This window comes from Coloeus monedula, assembly GCF_965178545.1.
Source record: "Coloeus monedula genome assembly, chromosome: W".
NCBI classification, from domain to species: domain Eukaryota; kingdom Metazoa; phylum Chordata; class Aves; order Passeriformes; family Corvidae; genus Coloeus; species Coloeus monedula.
Genome location: NC_138821.1, coordinates 4,415,132 through 4,433,204, shown reverse-complemented (window position 1 = coordinate 4,433,204; position 18,073 = coordinate 4,415,132).

Genomic DNA, 18,073 nt, shown 5'->3' with positions numbered 1-18,073 from the left:
AACTATTCCTGAAAAGACCTGCCTTGCTAAATTAGTGCCTTTTAAGTCTTGTGTCCCCAGGATAGGACAACCAACTCACAAAGATAGCGGCAGTGGATCTACAGGACTTCCACAGGCCTTCTGGACTGCAGACATCTCTGACCAAAGGCCACAGATGACGTACCCTGATCCTGCCGAACACCCGTCCACCCCGGACTCAGCTTCGAGGTTTGATTGATACGGGTGCTGATGTAACTATCATCTCCTTCTCTGCGTGGCCTCCCTCATGGCCTTTAGCCCCTGTGGGATCGGCCATCGCAGGAGTAGGAGGAACCACACAGAGCTATTTAAGCGAACGGCCTGTGATGGTGAAGGACTCAGAGGGGCACACAGCTACAATTAGGCCTTATGTTGCTACCACTTCCCTTAACCTTTGGGGATGGGACGTGTTGGCAGCTTGGGGCGTACAGATTGGGACAAATTTTTAGCAGGGGTCACTGTGCGTAAGGGCGCACAGTATCCTACGCTGCCTTTGCAGTGGTTGACTAACACACCAATCTTTGAGCCGCAGTGGCCCCTACCAAAAGAGAAGTTAGACGCCCTTCATCAGCTGGTTCAGGAACAGTTACAACAGGGGCACCTTGAACCTTCTACTAGCCCCTGGAATACTCCTGTTTTCGTAATTAAGAAGAAATCAGGGAAATGGACATTATTGCAGGACCTCCGGAAAGTTAATGCAGTAATGGAAGGTATGGGGGCATTGCAGCCTGGCATGCCCTCTCCCACCATGATTCCTACGGGGTGGGACATCCTGATCATTGATTTAAAGGATTGTTTTTTCACAATTCCTTTGCATCCTGATCACAAACCAAAATTTGCCTTTACTGTGCCTGCCATTAACAATGCTGAACCTGCTAAGAGATACCAATGGAAGGTCCTCCCTCAAGGGATGAGGAATAGCCCAATTATCTGTCAGTGGTATGTCGCCCAAGCTTTAGATGGAGTTCGCAAGCAGTTTCCTGATGCACGCTGCTACCATTACATGGATGATATCCTGGTGGCAGCGTCCACCCGGGACGAGCTGCTGAGAATACAGCCTCAGCTGCTCGCTGCTCTGCATGCCTATGGATTAGAGGTAGCTCCGGAGAAAGTTCAACAGCATCCTCCTTGGAAATATTTAGGAGTGAAAATTTTGGACCAAACTATCCAACGCCAAGAGGTGCGATTCCCGGATTCGATTAAAACCTTGAATGATGCTCAGAAACTGCTGGGTGTCATCAATTGGTTATGACCTTATTTAGGTCTAACTGCAAAGCAACTTTCCCCACTTTTTAATACATTAAAAGGGGATCCTGATCTGAATTCACCTCGGGAGTTGACTCCGGAAGCACGACGAGCGCTGCAAGAGGTCCAACGGGCTGTTTCCACTCGTCAAGTTTATCGAGTGGATCCCTCCATTGCTATCACTGTTTTCATTACTATTCCAGACCTCCATCCTACAAGTATCATTGGCCAGTGGAATGCACAATGGCCTGATCCTTTGCATATCCTAGAATGGGTCTTTTTGCCTCACCAGCCGAAAAGGACTGTGACCACAGTGTTTGAATTGGTCGCTTCTCTGATAATCAAATGCCGTCAATGGTGTTTGCAACTGATGGCTGCAGATCCTGCAGTAATTGTCATTCCGATCTCAAAGGAATACTTTGAGTGGAGCCTCATCCATAGTGCTCCTTTGCAAAGCGCGCTGCAAAACTTTTCAGGGCAGATCACTTACCATTTGCCCAGCCATAAATTACAGCAGTTGGCAAAATCGACCGTACTTTCCTTCCGGCCGAGAAATAGTCGAGTGCCAGTGCAAGGACCCACCGTCTTTACGGATGTTTCAGGGAAAACTGGGAAAGCCGTTGTTACTTGGAAGGAGGGATCGGAATGGCAGGTTGTAGTGGTTTGGTCCAAAATACTCATTACTGTTTATCTGCTGTGAGATAAGAATTAGGAGAAACGCAAAGCAGGCACCAAACTTGAAAGAATATAAAGAAGTTTATTAACAGACCTAAAAGAAGGAAAAGAAAAAAAAGATTATACCACCTTCAGAACTCTCCTCCTCCCCCCACCTTCCTCCCTTCTCCCACTGACAATGTGAAAACCCTTAAGATGTTCAGTCTGTTTACCACTGCCATAATAACCTTGTTTAGTCCATTTAGAAAGAGAAGTCTCTTCTTGCTTGTGCTATGAAAACATTATCACAACGAGACAGCCGCCCACTTCCAAATATTGTTCAGTCCATTTAGGAAGAGGAGTCTCTCTGCCTGCGTGTGAGTCCCTTCCCCCAACTTGCAGCTTTTCCCGCAACTGCTTTCGAGGGTCCACTCTTGAAGTTTTTTGGGGTACAGTTTTAAGGTTGAGCCATTCAGAAACAAAAACAGAGGCCCTTCTCCTTCCCTGGGAGCAAAGGGTCTTCATCATCTTCATTGTTAGGACTATCTCTGGGAGCATCTCTAGGGACTGAGGTTTTCTCCTGTCCCATTTGGAGCAAAAGTCCTCATCTGGTTTATCTCTCCCTGTCCAAACTTCTCATGGAATTACAGCTGCGTCAGCATCTGCCTATCTCAGCACAGGTGCTTTTGCTTACGAGTTGAACACTCCACCCCCCATATCTTCATGAAATTACAACAGGATACTCTGATATATCATAGCTTCACAACAGAATTTCAGCTTTAAGCATCTCCTCTCTCTCTTCCCTCAGGTTTTCAGCTCTTCACAGCAGTAAAAAGGGTTAATCTCACCTCGGCCTTGCAGCTTTGCAGCTGGAATGTTGAATTTTTCTTATCGCAGTGGAGAGGGGGGAGAGCCAAGCCGCTCCGGCTGCCCACGGCAAGGCAGTGGGGGGGGTTCCATGGCTGGAACCGGTCCATCGACTCCAGGATGGCCGTGGCCCGGCCCGGCCTGGCCCAAGCAGGGCCTGGCCGGGCCCGCTGGCCCCCACACGGGGCCTGCAGCCACCTGTCCCAGCACCGGAAACGAGAGAGAGCTTGGAGGGGGAGTTTGCCTTTTCTTAAATGTGGATCACAGAGGCGGTAACAACTTTAAGTGGCTTAGAGAATTGTCCATATTCAAACTGGCCAGCTGATAGGTTCTATCAGTTCCCAGAGGAAACTGTAAGCACCCCTTAGCAAGGACATCCCTTCCGGGACTATGCTTGCTAACCTATGACACAGGTGCTGAAGGAACACGAGTCAGGCTCTGCTCAGTAAGTTGAATTAAGGGCTGTTACCATGGCTTTTCAGCGATTCTCACAGGAACCTTTGAATTTGGTTACTGACTCTGCTTATGTAGCAGATATAACCCAAGGCTTAGATTGTTCACTTCTGAAGGAGGTGAACAGTGCGGCTCTGTTTCCACTGTTGCAAACCTTGTGGTCTGCAATTCAGGCTTGAGTGCATCCGTTTTACATTCTGCACATTCGAAGCCACACCAATTTATCAGGTTTTCTAACAGAAGGCAGTGCCAGGGCTGACATGCTGGCCAACCCTGCGTGGGTAGGGCCTCAGCCTGACAAAATTGCACAAGCCAAGGCATTGCACGGTTTCTTCCATCAAAGTGCACATACCCTGCAGAAGCAGTTTCATTTAACGCCAACCGAAGCACGCGACATTGTCAGCGCTTGTGCTGACTGTCACGGACTCGCTGCGCCTTTGCCAGCGGGGGTAAACCCCAGAGGGCTAAAAGCCTTGCAGATTTGGCAAACGGATGTAACTCACATCCCAGAATTTGGTCGGCTGAAATATGTGCACGTGTCTATTGACACTTTCTCCTCAGCTATGTGGGCTACTGCTCACATTGGAGAGAAGGGCCGTGATGTCATTGCCCATTGGAAATTGGCTTCCTCAGTCCTGGGCGTGCCAGCTTCGGTGAAAACCGATAATGGTCCTGTCTATGCCTTGGAGAAGACACGGCAGTTTTTACACCTATGGGGTGTAGACCATACTTTTGGTATCCCACATTCTCCTACTGGCCAAGCCATTGTCGAACGCGCTCATGGTACCTTGAAGGGTGTTTTGGACAAACAGAAAAGGGGAATGCATGGAGAAACCCCACAGAGCCGACTAGCAAAAGCTTTGTATTCAATTAATCACCTTACAGTACCACAAAATTCAAATAATCCTGTTATTCTGAATCATTTTCTCTCATTGCAGTCTGCAGGCAAGACACAACTGCCCTGGGCAAAGGTCTGGGTACGGAATTTACTCACTAACTAGTGGGAAGGCCCGCATGAGCTTATCGTTTGGGGTCGTGGGTATGCTTGCATTTCCACAGATACTGGGGTACGGTGGCTACCTGCAAAATGCGTTCGCCCTGACCTGCGGCACCAGAGGCAGAACAGGCAACCTCCAAATGATGACCAGAACTCCAACCATCCAAATGGCGACCAGAATGTAGATCATCAGCCTAATGACTCTTCTGATGATGACCAAGATGTCAACCATCAGGCAGATGGTCCTTCTGCAAGCAGAGATTGGGATGGTCCTTCCACAAGCAGAGACAGAACTTTAAATTTCTTGTTATGGAGTCAGATAGTTAAAGCCTTAAGGACATATTTAGAATTAATAACTGATGCAAATTTCTATTTAGGATTAATAGTAGAGTTGTTATCTTATCAAACAAAAAGGGGGAATTGTAGATACAAAAATGCTGCTAGTGAGGATTTTCTTGCTATTTTCTAAGTCCGTGAGAGAGTTTTCTCTCTCACAGAAGAGGTAGCAGAGTATGTAAACAACCAAGCCACCTGCAACCTTGAAAAGTCTTGTTTATGGTATAATAGAAAAATATTTTGACAATGGATGTTTTAGGATTTTTAGCCAATCACCCCAAGGGGTGGCTGATCCTTTGTCCAATTAGACTATGAAGAAAAAAGTCTATAAAAGAGTTTGTAAAATAAATAAAGAAATCAATCTTGCTGCACAATTCCTGCCTGCTAGATCTTCTCTCCTCCTCCTTCCTATGGCTTCGGGACACGGTGATATACCCTAGGGCCCAGGCCTGCGGTAATAGTACCCCACACTTCTGGGTGGAGGAGGGTGCAAGCTCCACCTGTGCAAAGTGTGTTCAGGTGGAGTAACTCAGGCAGCGGTTGGAGGAGCTGAAGGAGGAAGTCAGCACGCTACACTGTATTAGGGAGGGGGAACAAGAAATAGATAATTATTCGAGACTTTGAAAGAAGTAATACTAGGGCCCCATGGCACTGACCTCCAAGGACTACCAGACAAAGAGCATCAACAGCAAGCTGACAGCACCTTGGAGAAGGAGGTGCCATGGTCTCTGGTGACTTGTGTCATCAGGATATCTATCACTCCCCCCCCAGTTCCTTGTATGTACCAACCAGCAACAGATACGAAGTCTTGGCAGTGGGTGGAGCCAATGGACAACTCTCACAGGGAGAAACTGCACCAGTTGCACACACTAAAAGCTGCAAAAGAAAGCAGCGAGTGCTAGTAGCTAGGTGAATCTCTGCTGAGAGGCACCGAGGTACATGCTTCAGCTGACCTATGTTGGGGTCCCTCCCCCCCCCCACCATGTAGTCCTGGGAGAGGGGCCCTGGGACAGGAGACATGGGGTTTCCCTAGCCCCTGGTCAACCTCGTTCCCCATTGGTTGTTTTGTGTTCCCCTGAGTGGGCAAGGACCCTCGGGTCCCGTGATTGCAACAGTTCCTCGGCAGATCCCGACCATGCGGCAGGAGAAAATAAACATCTCTGAAACATCTATCAAGAATTGGTCCATATATATTTCCTTTCTACAGCCTTCCTCGTTTGATACATTGTGTTACAGAATCCCCACTGTAGCAAATGGTGGTGAATTGCGAGCAGAACGATCCCCGATCCCTACAGCGACTGATTTGTGAGTAAATTCTAGAAACTGTGGATTTCTCTTCTTGTTTTTGTTTTGCTATTCCATATCTAAACTATGGAGGAGCCGTGGGAAGACTCTTGGCTCTCAGAGCTGCATATAGACATTTATCTTAAGCTTAAAAATAATTTTGAACAACGATTTGTAAATTTTAGCTTAATTCAAGCTCAAAGGGAACTGAAACACTTCCTGGCATGGTTGTTTAAGAACTTTTTCTATGTTTCTTCGGATTTAATTCTTACCAAAGACTTTTGGAACACCGTTTGGACACAGTTAATTTTTGAGTCAAAATATATGCCAGTGGAAGAATATTTTCGTGAATATTATTTAATTACTGAGACTGTTGAGCAATGTCAGCTGTGTCCTGGTGAAGGGAAGCCTGGCTCAGGGACCGTGCGACCCAGGCCACGTGGACCGAGCCCTCTGCGAGCAGCAGCGAGGGAATTCCTGCGGGCAGGCAGAGCGATGCGAGCTGCAGTGTCGGCAGCAGACCGAGGCACAGCGGGAGCCCGCCCGGCCCCGCGCAGTGCATGGTGGAGTGAGCCCTGTGAACGCCCAACCGAGAGGGGCGGTGCGCAGGTGGCGGCTGGCAGCGGTGGCGGCGGAGCAGAGCCGCACCCAGAGGAAACGTGCCCTGGAGCATCGCTCGGGGACCTGGCCGAGACGTGGGTGCAGCGCCTGGCAGCGGCAGTGAAGCTGCGACCAGAAGCAGCGACGCACAGAGAACTGAGCGGCGCGGCCCGGTCCGGCCTGCGTGGCCCCAAATGCGACCCCGGGAAGAGCGCGCAGGCACCAGCAGCCCCGACAATTCCAACACGGGAGCAACCGAAAGCGAAAGAGAAAGCAAAAATGCAGTGAGAGAGAAAACAGCAGCCGCTCGGAAAAAGGAAAAGATCACCGTAGCTAAGGTTTTAGGAATAGTAAAATGGTATAATGTTAAACAAAATTATGGTTTTATAATGAGATGTGACAACCAGCAAGACATATTCGTTCATAGAACTCCTATTAAAAAGAATAACCCTGAAAAATACATCCCAAGCTTGGGAGATGGAGAGGTGGTGGAATTCAAAATTGTGCTAGGGAGAAAAGGGTTACAAGCATCGCAGGTCACTGGGCCTGATGGTGTTCCTGTAAAAGGCAGTATATATGCAAAAAATCTTAGTCATGTTAGACAATATCTCCATTATAGGCCCCCCCTACAGTCTCCCTTTCCTAATCCCACCTTTCCCCTTTATCCTATATCCTATTACCCCCAGTGTATTCCCAATCCTTTTCCACCCGTGGTTTCCCTCACAAAACCATGCTTTTGCCAATTGTTTCCCAAAAAATCCCTTTCCAATGCCGAGTGGGGGATGAAGAGGGGAAGGGAAGAAATTAAACCTTCTCCTGCCTCAGTTTCCCCACAAAGCATGCCCGGAGAGTCCTGTCTCCCTTCTGTCAGCCTTAAGATGCTCCAGAGAATCTGTTTGTACATTTAAAGACTCAGGAGGGTGGCTTGTTTTGTTTTAAAACTGTTCTTGTTATGTTTATCCAGTTGTTTTCAATGTTAAGTTTTAAATCTCTTTTGTTAAAAATAAACGGGTGAAATGTCGGGGTCCCTCCCCCCCCCGCCATGTAGTCTTGGGAGAGGGGCCCTGGGGTGGGAGACACGGGGTTTCCCTAGCCCCTGGTCAACCTCCTTCCCCATTGGTTGTTTTGTGTTCCCCTGCACAGGCAAGGACCCTCAGGTCCCGTGATTGCAACAGTTCCTCGGCAGATCCCGGCTATGCGGCTGGAGAAAATAAACATCTCTGAAACATCTATCAAGAATCGGTCCATATAGATTTCCTTTCTACGGCCCTCCTCGTTTGATACATCGTGTTACAGAATCCCCACTGTAGCAGATATACAGTCAAGGGAATTTTGCTGCTTGTCAGGAGCCAAGATACAGGATGTCACAGAGAGGCTGCCACAACTGGCTAAAAGCACAAACTACTATCCACTATTTCTCTTCCATGTGGGCACCAATGACATGGTAAAGCATAGTCTGGGTGTCTTAGGTTACAATGTAAGATGTAACCAAAAGTATGTATTCTATCACCACCTGTTAAAACCAGGTGGAACAATGATCTTTATCTCTTCCATGACCCATCCCTGATAACTCCCTCCGGAAGATATCTTCTGTTAATGGGCTATCAAGCCTCACTGCATGACTCATAAAATTACATCATCCCATTGTGAGATGCTCCGCCCAGGGGAAGGAACCAAGCATTCCTACCTGGATATAATCTGAGGTTTGGAACACCACGCTCAGCCCTTACCTACTGGATTCCCAGAGGACAAGAGCTACCATTGGACCTTCAGGTGAAGGCCAGACCCTTCCACAGGATCACCGCTTCAACAGGACCACTTCATCTGGACTGCTACCACCACCCTGACTAACAGGGTGTCAGGTTGTATCCTGACTCTGTCAGTGTTCTTGTACTATTGCATTTATTTTAATTTTCCTATTAAATTATAATTCTGACTTGCGATCTCCCACTGGTTTGTTTTCAAACTGGTACACTGGGCAAGATCAAACAGGACTTCAAAGCCCTGGGGGTGCAAGTGAAGGGGACAGGGGCCCAAGTGATCTTCTCTGTCTTGCCAGTCAGGGATAAGGGTGTGGGCAGAAGTCGACGCATCATGCAGATCAACACCTGGCTTGGTGGCCAGTGTTGTAGCCAGGGTTTTGGCTTCTATAATCATGGGATGTTCTTCAATGAATGCAGTCTACTCGGGAGAGATGGGATCCACCTATATAGAAGAGGCAGGAGAATCTTTGTTGACAGATTGGTTGACTTAGTAAATCATGCTTTAAACTAAGGAACTTGGGGGGGTGTGGGGGGGTGTTCAAAGCTGTAAAATACATGTACTCACAAGCAACAGGGTGGATGAGCACACCTACCAGAGTAGTGAGGAATGCTCCCCAACCCTCCAAAAAGACAAGACAGTCGACAATCCAACTGAAGTGTTGCTATAGCAATGCACACAGCATGGGTAACAAACAGGAGGAGCTGGAAGACACTGTGCAGCTGGAAAGCTATGATCTGATGGCTATCACTGAAACTTGGTGGGATGAATCACATGATTAGAGCACGGCAATCGATGGCTATAAGCTGCTCAGGATGGCCAGGCAAGGAATCATAGAATCATAGACTCGTTAAGGTCGGAAAAGACCTCTAAGATCATCAAGTCCAACCACTAACCTAGAACCACCACCACGTGCACCACTAAGCCATGTCCTCAAGTGCCATATCCACATATTTTTTTAACACTTCCAGGGATGGTGACTCTACCACTTCCCTGGGCAGTCTGTTCCAATGCTTTACAGCCCTTTTCATGAAGAAATTTTTCCTAATATTCAATCTAAACCTCCCCTGGCACAACTTGAAGCCATTTCCTCTTGTCCTGTCACTTGTTACCTGGGAGAGGAGACTGACTCCCATCTCATTACAACCTCCTTTTGGGTATTTGTAGAGAGCAAGAAGATCTCAATGAGCCTCCTTTTCTCCAGACTAAACACCCCCAGTTCCCTTAGCCACTCCTCATAAGACTTTTGCTCCAGACCTTTCACCAGCTTTGTTGCCCTTCTCTGGACTTGCTCCAGAACCTCAATGTCTTTCTTGTAGTGAGGGGCCCAGAACTGAACAGAGTATTTGAGGTGTGGCTCTCACCAGTGCTGAGTACAGGAGAATGATCGCTTCCCTAGTTCTGCTGGCCACACTATTTCTGATACAAGCCGGGATGCCATTGGCCTTCTTGGACCCCTGGCCACACGCTGGCTCACGTTCAGGAAGGAGGGGGGGGGGGTTGCCCTCTATGTGAAAAAAGTTGATTAATTGCACAGAGCTGTTTTTGACAACCAGCAGTACACAGGTTGAGAGCTTATGCGTGAAAATTAGAGGCCAAGCCAACAAACGAAACCTTGTGGCTGGTGTTTACTACAGGCTGCATTATCAAGGGGAAGATGTTGATGAAGCATTCTTGCTTCAACTGTAGCAAGCATCACGATTGCAGGCTCTGATCCTGCTGGGGGACTTCAACCACCCTGACATCCACTGGAAAAGCATCACAGCAAGATGCAAGCAGTCTAGGAGCATCTTGGAGTGCACTGAGGATAACTTCCTAATCCAGGTGATGACATGGCAGGCCGGATGGCATGTTGCCTACCTCGACTTCAGCAAAGCTTTTGACACTGTCTCCCATAACATCCTCGTAGGCAAGCTCAGGAAATGTGGGTTAGATGAATGGACAGACAGTGAGGTGAATCAAGAACTGTCTGAATGGCAGAGCTCAGAGGGTCGCGATCAGAGGAGTAGAATCCAGTTGGAGGCCTGTAGTCAGTGGCATTCCCCAGGGATCAATACTAAATTCTTCATGGAAAGGGTTGTGAAGCATTGGAACAGACTGCCCAGGGAAGTAGTAGAGTCACCATCCCTGGAAGTGTTAAAGAAACATGTGGATATGGCTCCTCAACATGAGGATAGCAGAGGGTAGCAGAGCACTGGAACCAGCTGCCCAGGGAGGTTGTGGAGTCTCCCTCTCTGGAGACATTCAAAACCCACCTGGACGTGTTCCTGTGTCACCTGCTCTGGGTGACCCTGCCTTGGTAGGGGGGTTGGACTGAATGATCTCCAGAGGTCCTTTCCAACCCTAACTGTTCTGTGATTCTGTGATAGAAAGCCCAACCAGAGATGCATTACTGGGCCTTTTGCTCACCAATGCAGAGGAGAGGTCAAGATCGGTAGGTAGCCTGGGCTGCAGTGAACATGCCCTGGTGGAATTCATGATCTTGAGGGATGTGGGCCAGGTGAATAGTATAGTCAAGACCCTAAACCTTAGGAAAGCGAACTTTCAGTTGTTTCCCTGTGCTCTGATCACTGATCACTATCTTCTAAAACATCACACAGCAATGACAGTGAAAGTGTAAAATTGCCAGTTACTTCAAGAATTGTCCTTTTTTGAATAAAATTCATCAAAAGAACTTGAAGTCCATAGCGAGGAGTAAATCCCTCTGGGAGATGGGCTGAGTGAGAGAGATGGGAAAGCTCCACCTTGCCTAGTGTGATGTTGCACTGTGGGGTGTCCCCTGTGCTTTTGGGATGCGATGCAGTATTCGGAGATCTGCCCAGCAAGCTGCCAGGCTGGAGGAGTCCCTGGGTCAAGCACTCTGTTTTGCCAGGGGCAGTTGCAGTGGCTATCGCAAATTCATAGAGATCAAAGCTGACTTAACAAGGCATTTAATATGATCCTGTGAAAAAATATTCTGCTGGTTCATCCAAGAATTTGTATGTTTTGAAACTTAAATCATTATCTCTCCTTAGGCTAGCAATAGAAATTGGAGGGAGATGGATTTGAGGAGTGGACTGTTCAGTGGATAAGGAATTGGTTGAACAGTCGCATCCAGAGGGTAGTGGTCAACGGCTCAGAGTTCCAATGGACATCAGTGACCAGTGGTGTCCCTCAGGGGTCCTGTGTTGGTTTTGCACAGCCTGGTTTTTGGTAGTGGGGGGGCCACAGAGGTGGCTTCTGTGAGAAGCTGCTAGAAGCTTCCACCATGTCCAGCAGAGCCAATCCCTGATGGCTCCAAAGATGGATGTGATGCTGGCCAAGGCTGGGCCAATTAGACATGATGGCAATGTCTCTGTGATAACATATTTAAAAAGAAAATCAAAACAAAGTGGGAGCACAGTTTTTTTCTAGCCAGAGAAGAGGAGGAGGTGAGAACATGTGAGGGAAACAACATGGAGACACCAAGGTCAGTGAAGAAGGAGGGGGAGGAGGTGCTCCAAGCACCGGAGCCGAGATTCCTCTGCAGGCCGTGGTGATGACCATGGTGAAGCAGGCTGTCCCCCTGCAGCCCATGGGGATCCACAGGGGATACAGAGATCCACCTGCAGCCCATGGGGGAGGTGCCCACACCAAAGCGGGTGATCCAGTGGAAGACCTGGTAGAGAGAGGGGGGCCCTGCTTCCAAGCTGGAGCAGACTGTCCTTGTAGGACTGCACCCCGTGGAAGAGTGACCCACGCCACAGCAGTTTTGGGAGGACTGATGCTTGTGAGATTGGAACCACATCGGAAAAGTTCACGGAGAACTGCCTCCCATGGGAGGGACCCCACGGTCTCACAGGGGAAGGACTTCTCTCCCTGAGCAGTGAAAGAAGATCTCGGGTGACGAATTGACCAAAACCCCCATGCCCTGTCTCCTTGTGCTGTCAGGGTAGAAGGAGGGAGGGGTTGGGGGAAAAAAGGTGGTTTTAACTGCTTATTTTACTTCTCATTATCCTCCTCTGACTTTGTTAGTAATAAATCCACTTTGTACTTCTAAGTTGAGCCTGTTTTGCCCTTGGAGTGTTTTCTCCCGGTCCTTATCTCAACTCATGAACCCTTCATTTAATTTTTTTTCCTCTCCTCTGTCCAGCTCGTAGCATGGGAGAGTGAGTGAGCGGCTGTTGTGGGTGCCTGGTGTTTGGCCAGTGTCAAACCACGACAGGTCCATACTGGGACCAGTGTTATTTAATATCTTCATTAATGACATAGAGAGAGGGATTGAGGACACCCTCAGCAAATTTGCAGATGACACCAAGCTCAGTGGTGAAGTTGACCTGCCTGAAGGATGGGATGCCATCCAGAGGGACATGGACAAGCTCGAGAAGAAGTTGCCCATGGGAATCTCATGAGATTTAACAAATCCAAGTGCAAGATGCTGCACCTAGGTCAGAGCAACCCCCAGTATCAATCCAGGCTTGGGGGATGAACCGATTGAGAGGCACCCTGGCGAGAAGGGCTTGGGAGTACTGGTGGACGAGAGGCTGGACATGAGCTGGCAACGTGCGCTCGCAGCTCAGAAAGCCAATCGTATCCTGGGCTGCATCAAAAGCAGCGTGGGCAGCAGGGCGAGGGAGGGGATTCCTCCCCTCTGCTCCACTCTGGTGAGACTCCACCTGCAATACTGCATCCAGCTCCGAGGTCCCCAGCACAGGAGGGCCACGAAGATGATTAGAGGGATGGAGAGCCTCTTCTATGAGGAAAGGCTGAGAGCACTGGTATTGTTTAGCCTTGAGAAGGCTCCGGGTAACCCAAGGGAGCCTACAAGAAAGATGGAGAGGGACTTTTTACAAGGGCATGTAGTGACAGGACAAGGGGGAATGGCTTTAAACCGAGAGTAGGTTTAGATTGGATGTTAGGCAGAAATTCCTTACTCAGAGGGTGGCGAGGCACTGGCACAGGGTGCCCAGAGATGTTGTGGCTGCCCCATCCCTGGAAGTGTTCAAGGCCATGTTGGATAGAGTCCTGAGCAAGCCGGTCTAGTGTAAGGTGTCCCTGCCCATGTCAGGGGCATTGGAACTAGATGACCTTTATGGTCCCTTCCTACCCAAACTGTTCTGATTCTATGATTTTAGATGTTTGGGGAAGACTAAAGCTGTTTGTTTATTTTCTTTGAAAATAAATCAATTTATTTTATGGGGAATGCTTTGAAGGGGAGGAATAAATTAACTTTTTTATCCCTAAAGCTTTCTGGGGCTTGTGTTTGAAAACTGATTTAATTAACTTCTTTTTTCTTCCTCATTTGGGGGGAAAAACCAGAAGTGTTGAATCCTTACTTAGCTCTTGGTCCCTATTTTCTTGCTCTGATTTTCATAACTTTTCAGTGGTGGACAGTAGTTTGACCAAAGCAAGGCATTTTATTTTGATTGCGGACATATTTTACTCACACATATGCAGATACACACGCATATACGTGCAGAACTTTGATGGAAATTTTTTGATGATTCCTGATAAAACCACCTTCTGATTTATAAAACTTCTCTCCAAACAAATCAAAGAGCATATAAACCTGAATGCATTTATACTCAAAGTCTAGGAATACAGTAAGTGATAGTATCCTCAGAATAAGGAAATGCTTGGGCTCAGATTTTCCAAGCTGAAGAGCAGGCTAATATGACATTTATGGTGATCTGTTTACCCACTGCTTTTCTGATCCCATATTGTTCCCCCCCCACTTTCCCCTGCCCCTAGTCCTGGCCGCTCCCTCAGGTCCTGCCTATTGGTTCCTGTACCCCAACTCCGCCCATGTACCGCCCCTGCGATCTGACAAAACCCCCCCACTCCCGGATCACAATGTCTCTCTGCCTCTGGGGGTCACCAGGACAAGATGTAACCATTAAAGATCCTCCAAAACTCTTATGGAGAGACCCTTCTTGCCTCCTTTGCTGTCACTGATAGCTGCCAGAACAAGAGTGTGGAGCCGTCTGAAAAGGACTACAGGAGGACGGAATGGCTGTCCTGCCCCAAGCAGCTCCGCTGAGCTCTCAGGGAAAGCTGCAGCTTGCTAAACTAAACCTAGCACTACAACAGATGGTGTCCCAAGTGAGGCATCTGAGAAGAGGTGCCCTGGAGAGCGTAGCTGCCTTTGGGAAGCCATTTCCCTGATGCGAAGCTGGCGTTTCGGCAAGACAACCAACGGGACAGCCGGGAGCCTCTTGAGAAAAGTAGCGCTTTTAAAAAGGGGTCGGCTGGACAGTGACGGACCACACTGAGTGCTTTAAGTTGATTCCCCGTTCTGGAAAGCCCTGAAGAGGAGCCTGGCTGGCCTGGTAAGAGAGTGGGAGACCCTTTGTGCTGGTAAGCCTCAAAAGGGAACTGGGAATGGCCTGGTTCGGAGGGCTGTTTTTCTTTTTAGTTTAATCCTTTTGCCTCGGTTTGGGTGGAGGGTTAGGGGTGGGTTCTTGTCAAGGTGAAGGAGGTCGCATCTCATGTGAAGCCCCGGCAAGAAAAAGCCCATCCCTAACAAGAGAAGATGCAAGTTCTGTGCCCCCAGTTTGGGAGTTTTTAAGATTAGCGGTGCGTGGGAGGCCCTTGTGCACGAGAGATAAAAAGAACTAACCTTTGTTTTGTTCCACTCAGTCATCTGGAAACAGAAACCTCCAGTCCTCTCCCTCTGACCCTCAGGAGAGATTGGAAAATGTTCTGACCATTCCGTGTCTCCCCTGTCCCCTCACCGAGCTAGGGCTGATCACCCCGGCCTGGGAGCTCCCCCTAAACCCTTACCCCTGTTATGAATGTATAGTGATGTTGGCTTTTCGCATGTTACTTAATGTTAGAAAAACTTTACCTAGGTTCCATAATGTAATACATGATATAGAATGTCTATTGTTTATGTAGTCAGTTTAGAAAAGATAGGCAGAGAAAGTTGTTGGGGAGGATGAAAGTTTGGTAAGAAAGTTTCACAGGTATGTAGGCATGGCAGAAAGGTCTGTGAATGTAGAAACTGGGGATGAGGTAGAAATGGAAGCAAGTTTTGATATCGAGTAAAAGATGTTTTGCTGAAACAGTGATCGATGAGTAACTGAGAAGGCAAAGGTTGGAGATGAGTTGGAAGGAGATTTTTAGGAGTAGGACAAAGGTATGTGACTACAAACAAAGACGTGTTTTTCACCAAGTAAATAAGTCTTAAGAAGAGCATAAGTAAATAGAAAACATGTCTTTACCAAAAAGAGAGATATGGCAGGCAAACAAGAAATGTTGATGTAGGAAGAAAAAGAGAGGTCTGAGAATTTTCCATTGTAAGCTTAAATTGTAACTTACTTACTCTTGTGATTGGATAATAATGACTATAATATGGTGATGGTAGTAGTTATGATAGGCTATAGGCAAATGTAAAGGTATTGTGTATGGTGCTTATTGGTTGTTATGTGTTAAGATACTCTGCAAAGAAAAGTATATAATGCTTAGTAACTTGAACAGAAAGCGGCTTCAGGTATGCCTACAGCTGGAGCTGGCAGCTGTAGGGCTGGCTCTGGATACCCACTCCCTGAAATGCTGTAACTTCGCCGATGTAATAAACAGCTTTCAAGAGAGCCGCCTGAAGTCCAGACATCCTTTGTGAAACTTTCTCCTATAGAAAGTCTTCACATTCCTGGAGTATCTTATCAGAGAAGAAGAAAACCAGAAACCAGAGAGAAGAATTTATGGAGGGAGCAGAGACGGAATGGAGCCAAGGAGGAAGATAAGGCTGATGGGATGATACATAGAAACTCCAAAGAATTTATGAATCATGCCGCCTAGACCGAAAGCGAGGGAGTAGCAACCAAAAAGATGCCATCCTAGCAGACTCAGCAGAAGAAAGAACACGATAAGCTACAAAAGCATCTGCTGTGTGAGAACTCAACCAGCACCGATCTCCAAAGTCAACAACAACCAGCTGCCTCATCATTTTAAATTTAACTATTTTGCATTGTTTTGCCATTTTTTCTGTTGTATAAAAATTATGCCCTTCTCTTTTCAATTTGATATGAAAGGGGAAGATGTGGTGATCTGTTTACCCACTGCTTTTCTGATCCCATATTGTTCCCCCCCCACTTTCCCCTGCCCCTAGTCCTGGCCACTCCCTCGGGTCCTCCCTATTGGTTCCTGTACCCCAAATCCGCTCATGTACTGCCCCTGCGATCTGACAAAACCCCCCTACGCCCAGATCACGATGTCTCTCTGCCTCTGGGGGTCGCCAGGACAAGATGTAACCATTAAAGGTCCTCTGAAACCCTTATGGAGAGACCCTTCTCGCCTCCTTCGCCGTCACTGTGTTGTAGAGCTGATAGCTGCCAGAACAAGAGTGTGGAGCCATCCGAAAATGACTACAGGAGGACAGAATGGCTGTCCTGCCTCAAGCAGCTCCGCTGAGCTCTCAGGGAAAGCTGCAGCTTGCTAAACGAAACCTAGCACTACAACAGACAATCTTAACTGTGTCCAGTATCAGGTACAGCTTTTTCCTTTTTGAAGTTTCCATTGGTTTTGACTGAATTTGTGGCATTCGGAAATCAAGGCATCTAAATCTTTTTTGATTGGCATCAGGATTTCGTTACCAAGAAGTCCATGACTGATGGAAGAAGAGTCCACATGGCCTGACTGCTAACTGTAACCACAAGAATCATGAAATGACTGTTGGATTAGCTTGATTTGTTTCTTTTTCTTGAACTTTAATGAATGTTTGGATTTTTTTCAGTTGTTCAAGGGACTGGTGGATGGGACCCCCTGGGAAACTGTTCTCAGGGATAAAAGAGCTGAACAGAGCTGGAAGCTATTTAAAGACACAAGAACTATCATTTCCCATGTGCAAGAATTCAGGCAAGGGAGGCAGGAGTAAGGCATGTCTGAGTAAGGACCTCCTTGTCAAACTGAAACACAAGAGGGAAATGCACGGGCAGTGGAAGCAGGGGCACACATCCCAGGAAGAATATAGGGACGCTGCCCAGATGTGTAGGGATGGGATCAGGAATGAAGCACAGCTGGAGCTAAATTTGGCAAGGGATGTGAAGAATAATAATAAGGGCTTCTACAGGTATGTTAGTCAGAAAAGGAAGGAAAAATATATTGTATCCTCCCTGATAAATAGGGGATCTGGTGACAATCTACATGGAGGAGGCTGAGGTCCTCAACAACTTTTTTGCTTCCGTTTTCAATGGCAATCTCTCTTCCCAGATCTCTCAAGTCTCTGAATCTCAAGGCAGCGACTGAAGGAAGGAAGTCCTACCCATTGCATCCTACCCATTGCAGGAGAGGATCAGGTTCGAGACCACCTGAGGAACCTGAACATATACGAGTCCATGGGACCCGGTGAGATGCATCCCAGGGTCCTTAGGGAATTAACCGATGTAGTTGTCAAGCCACACATATTTGAAAAGCCATGGCAGTCAGGCAAAGTCCCCAGTGACTGGAAAAAGAGAAACATCATGCCTCACTGCTAACTGTGACCACAAGAATCACAAAATGAGTGTTGGGTTAGCTTGATTTCTTTCGTTTTCTTGAACTTTAATTAATGTTTTGATTTTTTCCTCTGTATTTGTAAAGGGTAATAACTGAAGCAAAGAAGAGGCCAAAGATGGAAAGCTGTATTTCCAGAACTGCTCGAAGAGAAGTACTGCTCAAAGTTGTGAGAAAGGACATGCTGCATCAGGACAACAATTCAGTGTTACTGCAACCTAATGTATTATTTTGTAAAATATTTCTATAAATGTTTAAAGAGGTATGCATATGCAATATACAAAAGAACACTGTAAAGCAGTATAATCTGGACTCATTTGCCTCCACTTAATAGAGTGAGGACAATATTGGGTTTGCTTTGTACTTATTGTATTTTCATCTCTTTGCCACAATTTTATCTAGTTCTAA